The 8,452-nt window shown below is 44.8% G+C and overlaps 1 non-coding gene across 1 annotated transcript; it reads left to right on the plus strand.

Annotated features, from left to right (window-relative positions):
- The first annotated feature begins 70 nt into the window (after positions 1–70).
- Positions 71–153, plus strand: TRNAL-CAG. Its single transcript has one exon. It is a non-coding gene; the product is annotated as a tRNA-Leu (tRNA).
- The last annotated feature ends 8,299 nt before the right edge of the window (positions 154–8,452 follow it).

An 8,452-nucleotide genomic window follows, 5' to 3' on the forward strand; every position in this document is an offset into this window, starting at 1 on the left:
CAGGAGAGTGGCACGCACCCCTGTGGGCGCCCTGTCCGAGCCAGGCGAACGTCGATGCTTGGGGCGAGCCGTCAGGATGGCCGAGCGGTCTAAGGCGCTGCGTTCAGGTCGCAGTCTCCCCTGGAGGCGTGGGTTCGAATCCCACTCCTGACACAGCAGCCTTTTTGGCGACAACAGCCTGGACCCACCGCACACACCCCTCTCTGGGCCGGGAGGCAGGCCCCTGGCGCTCCTTCTCACTGCCCCGTCTGCAGAGGCACATACATCGCCTACAGGTGTGCTGCTATTGCTGCTCCTGCACCTTCAACCCTCTGGTGACTCGCTGCCTTGGCTTGGCCAACCGCAGCCCTGCTCACAGTCCCCTCACAGCTCTTCCAGATCCCCAACTCTACCCCTACCCCCACCCTCTGCCAGCCCCCTATTGCCAAGTGTGAACCCCATTCACACTCCAGCTTCCCTTAGGCCTCCCTGCAAAAGGACGACTTACAGTGTTGGCAGGCTATCTCACCATGTCAACTGCTTGGAACGCACCTATAGCTATGCTCACCAGTAAACCATCAACGCCGCAAAGCCCGGGTACCACCACATGATGCCCAGCTACTTCCAATCGGGTCCTGCAGCCTTCCTACACCCTGGTCATGATGCCCTTTTGCTTGTCGCCAGCCACAACAGTCTTCTCTGGCCTAGCAGAGTCAGGTACCGCCCTTTCCCAAATCTGTATCTAGAGTCTAGTGTCCACCAGGTGGTGGCTTCCTCCCAGTGAGTCTGACTGACCTGTTCCAGTGCAGACAAAGTCACCCCTGTGAGTGTCTGTTGTGATCCTGCGGAGCCCAGCGAAGCTATTTCCATGAGTTTAGCTCTTGACTGGTCTGCTTTGCTTTGACTGCACCTTTTAGACTTCTTGGTAGTTTCTGTGTTGATTGTGTTTTTTCTACAGTATTATACTGGTAAATCCCTCTTTCTTCTCCTGTTACAATTCCTTGAAGATATGCCTCAGAATCTGGATCACACTTGCTTAAAATTTCCATTAAAAGCTCTGCTCCTGTCTGCAGGTCATCTAAGCACAGTTTGGGCACCCATTCAGGGAGGGGATGTTTGCTCTACTTTACGTTTTCAGTCCCAATTGTGTAAGCCAAAACAAGTAAGATCCCTATGGTGTTTCCTATTGTTTCTACTGCTCATTGTTAGTTTTCTATTGGAATTAGCCAGTCACGAAATGACAAATATTCTTTGAAATAATGATTTTAAGGGGGGAAAATCCGAAGATAAAGACTTTCATACCACTGGGAACAGATTTTAAATATTGCCAAGGGTGGGAGCAGAACAAGGGAGGGAAGTTAAATCAATAGGATTGTGGGGGGGTAGCCAGCCCCCCACAACTAATCGTGGGTTCGTTAGGAGCCATTATATGCTTAAGATATATAAAGATTATACTAAAGTCATAGAGAAATAGGAGAGATGGGAGAGGAAAAGAGAGCGTAAAATGAAGGAGTCAGACACATTTCATGGTAGCATGTTCACCTCAGCTCCCCTTCATGGTACACATGGAGATGGGAGACAAGAGGACAGGAGAGAGCTCTCATCAGGTTTTATTTCTAACCAAAGCTTATATATGTTTGGGGGCATGCCAGTCCCCTGATTATAGATAATGACCTACCACTTTGCCACACTTTCTTTTAGTCAACTTCTCCTATACACCCATGATGACCTAGGGGTGTACACGCAATAGTAAAGGGAGGGAATAGGGTACATATGTGGCAAGATGGGCAGACCCTAGACTCAATCTAGTAGCCTAACCTTAGTCATCTGTGAGTGGTCCCGGGCTTTCCTTCAGGCACTCCTTCAAGGGAACAATGTCAGAAGCGAGTGGGGCCCTACTTAAGATGAGTCAGACTATACAGTCTGGTTCCTCTAGATGGCTGATACCCTTTAAGGAGAATAACCTCTGACCTACTTTCATTGACCTCCTGGTGTGCAGTCAGTTATGTATAGCAAGCAGCATCTTGGGTTTGGCATATATTTGGGGAAGACAACTTGGGAGAAATCTTTCTGTATCCCACAGGAGAGATAGTTGATAGATGTCAACTTTCTTACCTTGAGTGAGATGGAAGACAGTCATCCACAAGAGGAAGAAGATAAATCAAGGAGCAGGTGAAGAAAAAACCATTTGGGCGGGGGGTGATTAGAAATTTAAACTATTAAATATAAAGCTGATGAATGTAAATCACATAATTTAAAATAAAAAATATTTTTTAAAGTCAATTTTCTTCATAGGGAACAAACCAGATCAATTTTTCCTTGCAAATTAAGTGAATGATTGTCTCTGCTCTCTGTAACTATTCATTGACCCGCTCACAATCCCAGTGAGGAAATTGTGTGAGAGCCAAGTTCAACCTCCTCCAGCTTCCCTAGTGGGAAGGAGACTCTACTTTCACATCTGGCCCAGAGTGATTCCTACGAAGCTGAGGGCCGGCACGCCTTCACTCTCCACCCTTCTTTGTCCTATTCTGACACCAATAGTCCTTCCCACAGCACTCTACATCTTTGCTGGGTTTGATAAACTTACAATGGTCACACTGAGCTCACAGACAATACTTGTGATTAGAGCATTGCTGTGGTGGGTGTTTTCAAGGGAAGATAGCAGGTTACCACAAGTCAAGATCAGCAAACATTAAGGAAGGAGGAAGTATTGGAACTGATTGCTATGGTCTGCATACAACTCTTTTCAAAGGAAATTTAACTGTGAAAATGTATGATATGCGAATGCTATATCATGAACATTATTAAAAAAAAAGAAAGAACCCAAACTTGACCAATGGTTATATAGATGAAGGAGGAAGACTTGTTGCTCAGGGGGCATTGAGTTTATGTTAATGGTTATGAAATAATTTGGAAAAGGATATCAATAACGGTTTCACAACATGAAGAGTATAATCAATGACAGTGAATTATACATGTAGAAATTGAGTTGGAGAATGTTTTTTTGTGTACATTTTTGCCACAATTAAAAAATAGTAATTACATAGCTAACAATGCATGCTAAAAAGAAAATGTTCTAGAATTGATCGTAGTGGTAATTGTACAACTCTTTCTGATATGATTTAATTATTTAATTGTATGATATGTGGATAACGTGCCATTCAAACTGTTTTTAAAAAAAGCATTAAGGATGTAGTTCTTTGTCTACAGGAGTGTTTCTTTTCAGCCTTGCTTGCAAGGATAGCTCCTTCTGATCCTTATTTAGCCTCTCAGTCATGCAACCCCTAGGCATCTGCCTCTTTCCATGGTCCAAGAAAGCCCCTGCTCTGTCTCATGGGCTCAGTGCAGCTGCCTCTGGTGCCTCTGCCACCTCAGGCAGGGATCTAGCATGGGCTCCCCTGGTGCCTCATCTTTATTGATGGTCGAGGGGTTCTCTCTGTTCCTGTTTCTGTGATAGCTCATTTTAATACCCAACAGAATGGCAAGCCTGAACCATCCCTGAGTCAGAGTCTTCTGCACCTTATTTGTGTGCTTGCTACTCCTTGCTATGGCTCTTCTATCCATAGTCTTTGTAACACCCAGCTAGTGAGTGAAGAGCCATAGAAGTAATTTCGCTTCACTGCAGATGAATCCCAAAGTATTACCTATGAGGAGTTGTGTTACACAGCAAGAGAACTGCAATATTGCCAAATTGCATCAACAAAAATCTGGTAATAAACACAGCACAGCTGCCTCATGGCCTCCATCCTGCATCCTTCACCACTGACAGTACCCAGACTAGTGACTGTTCCAGTGTTCTCCAGTATTTGACCCATCTTGCCAGTCACAGTCTACTTGCTCAAGGCCACTGTGTAGCACATTCCTGTATGTTGGGTTTGGGCTGGTGAACTAATGACTAAGATTTGAGGGTCTACCTCAATAATCCAAGGATTAGGAAAGCTCTTTCTTTCCTCCTCTTCCTGTGACCTCCTATCGTTGCATACATAGCTTTCTATATGTTGCTGATGTTTATGTTTTGCACTTAACCTACTTCATTTGTGTTTCTGGTGAAAGTTTACCCAGAAAATTCAGTTCTCGTTTAACAATTTCTCTACTACTGCTTATTGACATTGGTTACATTTTTTATAACATATCAGAGTTCCTATTATTTCCCTCTTCCTCTTATCTACTCATCTTTGGTGTAGAGCCATTTGGTTTCATTGGGATGATTACTTAGAAGAAGACAGTACTCACAGGTGATTTTTCTGTTAATGGTCTAATCTGTCATTTCAGTCTCCTTCTCTTTTTTTTTTTGCCAAGGCTCTCACAAGCACAAAAAGGACCAAGGCTGTGCACTAAGTGTTCCTCAGAACAGTGACTTAAATGGTGACTATTTATTTTGCCATCTAATCAGTGAGCTGCCTTTGTTCGTTCTCTGACTCTTGCTCCCTGAGCCTGGCCAAATAAGATAAGACCCACAGAGTCCTGAACTCCTTTTCTCTGTAGTGCATGGATGGACTTACTCTAAGCTTTGTTCAGTTCTCTGGTTCAACTCAAGGTCGTAGAGTAAGTTGTTGTCTGCTGGTGCTGGGCACTTAGAAGGAAAGGAGTGTCATCAGGGATTTGGGGAAGCTGAGCTAGAGTAGCAGGTTGTCTACTCTGGCCCTTAGAATCACCCAAATCTGCTCTTCCTCCAGGCTCAGAATCACAGTGGTGAGCCCTTGACCACAGGGAACCAAGCCTACCGGTAGGTACTGATCCCTGGTGTTTGGCCACAAGTAACTCAACAGGAATTCCCAACACATAGATTCCACCAGATGTTTATAGTGAAATCCGTCAGGCTTTTGACTGTTAGAGTTGGATGGTTCCATGCCTGTCCTTTGAGAGACACATAGATGTGCACACAAAAAACAAAAGCAAAGCCTTACTCTGCTCCTAGGACTTCAGATTCTCCATCTTTCCATGAGCTACTCAATATGTTTCTGAAGTGTTGTAAAAGTCACTCGCCTTATTTCTGAGTCTTGTTCTCCAGTCTCCTTTCCCAGTTACTTCTTAATCTGCTTAGTCTTCCAGAGTTTATTCCTGCTATTTATAACTAAGACCATTGGACATTAGTCTTAGAAAATCCGGACCAAAAAAATCTGGACATTGGCCATAGAAAAGTATGAATGTTTAGAATAAGTGAATGGAAGCTGCTGGGATAGAGGGCAGAAAAAAAATCCCTTTAATATTCTAGAAAGAACATCTAACAGGCTTTGGTGTATAGCAGAGCAGTTAATAAATGGTCACCAATGGTTACCAAAGGGTTGACATTGCTATTGCCTTGGGACTGTGTCACAGGCATTTATTTGACTTGGAAAGAGTACTTGCCCTAAAGCTCAACCAACACAGTTTTCTCTTCTGTGAATTTAGTACCAGGTGCCACCACCATATATCCAAGACATTTTACAGGTCTCTAAAATCTGAGGGTCTTTGGAATGAAAATCAGCAGAAACCATTTCATAAAAGAATTATTTTTAGTAAAAACATGTTCCAAATGGCCAACAGCTATTTTAAGAAAAAAATGGGGATCTAAGTGGGCAAGGAAATATTAATGTAATCAAAACAACCAGAACAGAAATAATGTGAATGTTCACACGTGGTGAAAAATGTAATCAAAGTCATCAAGCAACTTATGTAGAAAGTGATAAATGGGAAACAAAGCTGCTGTGTTAGCATTCACTGAATATATATATATACACACACACAAATATGTATACATGTATATGTATCATATATACATACATATAAACATAGAAGTACACACACAGATATATACGACTCGATGGCAGTGAGAGTATATATGTATCTATGTAGGTATCTGTAGTATTAAATTAAAAAATAATAAATGACTCTGAAGGAGGTGGGGTGCCAGCCCCCACCACTAATACTACTATTACTCAACGGGTTCAGTAATGCACAATTGTACGGTTGAGATATATATGTATTATATTAAAGTCATCGAGAGCATGAGAGTTATTACAACAATACAGTCAGACACATTACATGATACATAGCAACATTGCTCACCTCAGCCCAGCTTGGTGGTCCACGTGGAGAGAGGGGGAAGGGAAGGAGGGAAAGGGAACTAGGGAGAGGGGAGTGACCAGGGAGTGAGCAGCAAGGAGCTCAGGGTCAGAGAGAGAAGTCTTGCTGACTCACACCTAAATACCTTTTGGGGGCAAGCCAGCCCACTAATTACAGGTAGAGACATACGTCACAGGAAGGGGCTGCACTATAGGTTACACAGCAATGAGAGGGTGGTCTCTGGGTCTCCATAGGAACATTATCAGTAGGATGTAAACCCCTCCTACAGGAGCCTGTCCATTGTCCCCAGAGGACAGGGAGCAGGCCCACCCCTGTGGAGGGATGAGACAGCAGTCTGGCAACTGATTCCCTCAGGGGAGGGAATGCCTGTGCATCTGACCTCCTCCCACAGGTATCTAAAACTAAAACCATGCCTCCTAAGGGAGGAAATGCACAAGCTGCTGAGACAATACTATTGAACTGGTCAGTGTTTTCACTGGAGGAGAAGCCACAGAGACTAAAAGAGAAAGGACTTAACATCTGATGGAGATGGTGGTTAGTAGATGCAATTTAATGTCAGTCATGAGAAAGAATAAATATATTTCTCTTTCCCTGACCAGGAATTGAACCCAGGCCATGGCAGTGAAAGCACCAAATCCTAGCCACTAGACTACCAGGGAGACATACAGGACTGGTCTAAGGGAGTGCCCGTTGCAGCCCTGACAAATAGATTTCAGGATTGAATCAAACAGAGTTAGGAAATGTTTTTGAAATGTTGAGGGCAATGACTACTCTCTGGGTCAGAGATGGAGAAAAAATTGTTACAAATTAAACCTGGGAAAAGGAAAATCTGTCCAGTAACATTTTAAAAAATCATTTTATTGGGGGCTCATACAATTCTTATTACAATCCATACATACATCCATGGTACCAAGCACATTTGTACATTTGTTGCCATTATCATTCTCAAAACATTTGCTTTCTACTTGAGCCCTTGATATCAGCTCCTCATTTTCCCCCCTCCTCCCCACTATTTCCGGTAACATTTTTGTCATTGATTTCCTAGGACAAAAGGGGCTGCTCATGTTTCCTTTATTAGTCCAAAGATTTGTGCACGACTTCCATTTGTATACTTTCCCCACAGTTTACTGAGGTGGCTAGAGGAAGCAGCCAGTACTTTAGCACTGCACTAACAAATATTTTCTGCTTCAAAATTGCCTTAAAAATTCAATGTGTACCCAATTGAGACAGAAAAAAATAAACGGTTCTCACAAATGAATCCTTTCCCCCAAGTCTGATCGCGATAAGATAATGTTTCCAAAAGGAGACCAATGCGGCCAGATTCTCTCTTTTAAAATCTCTGTGAATCCACTAAGCTGTTCCACACTTGATCCCAGTCAGGAGAGCCCTTTCTTGTTCTGTAGGTTTCTCAACTAATGCGGCAGAGCAAACCCAGGTCCAGGCGGCCCTTCAATGTTCAGGTTCCCTGTCTTTTCATTCTCATTAGCACCATATGTCTAGGATGTTTTATACCTCCACTTCCTCAGTAGAGAATTAAAGATGGTGCTGGTGACTAGGACCTGGGCTGTGAATTCAGAAGGAATGACAACGGTGGCACCGCCAGAAAATATTATCCAGCTCACAAGAAAAGTCCGACCAGTGACAAAGAAGGTTTTACAGGACAAAACAACTATCCTGGAAGACACAACTGGACCCTACAGGCACCTGTATCCTGTGCGGAGGGGGCTACAGCTTTCTTGACTCTGGCTGGTAGGGTACGTTGAAGCCCACCCAGTGCTAGGGACAGCAGGCAGGAAGGAGGTCAGTGGAGAGAGAGAAGCGGCCATAATGGAGACTCCAGAGGCCAAATCAAGAGGCATGGAGATGGTGAGAAATCTCTACAGGCTTAAGTTAAGAAAGGGAGGGCTGCACCTAGCATGACAGCAGACAGGTGAGAGAAGACGCAGCTGCATCAGGGGAAGCAGCAGTTGAAGTAGGTGAAGGACAGCCCAGGTGTGGACAGGCGAGTTCTTGGGCGGGGGTGGCTGTGGTGGTGGGAGTGGGAGTGAAGGTGGCAGTGGGAAGGAGCGTGGGCGGGGAATGGCGTTAGGGCGTGGCATTGGTATCCCCGATCCCATTGAAGAGAGGTAAAAGCAATAAACAATGGCATGCTCCAGGGTACGGGCGGCCCATGGCCTAGAAGCCCAGGCAAGCCCCGACTCCTGACATACCGAGAGGGCAGGCCAGTGTTGTGACATGCAGACCTTTGGAGGACGCAGAGAGTAGCAAGAAGACAGGTCCCGTGCGCAAGCTAGTCTAACTCTGGCTCCCTGGCTCGCTGGGGCCCGCCCACGACGCTGCATCCTCCACCCGTGCACTCTCCTCGCTCCGCTGGCCTTGCGCCCCAGACTGGTCCTCCTCCTCCTCC

The sequence above is a fragment of the Echinops telfairi genome, unplaced genomic scaffold, assembly GCF_000313985.2.
Source record: "Echinops telfairi isolate 266 unplaced genomic scaffold, ASM31398v2 ScPeMD7_7424;HRSCAF=8462, whole genome shotgun sequence".
Taxonomy (NCBI): Eukaryota; Metazoa; Chordata; class Mammalia; order Afrosoricida; family Tenrecidae; genus Echinops; species Echinops telfairi.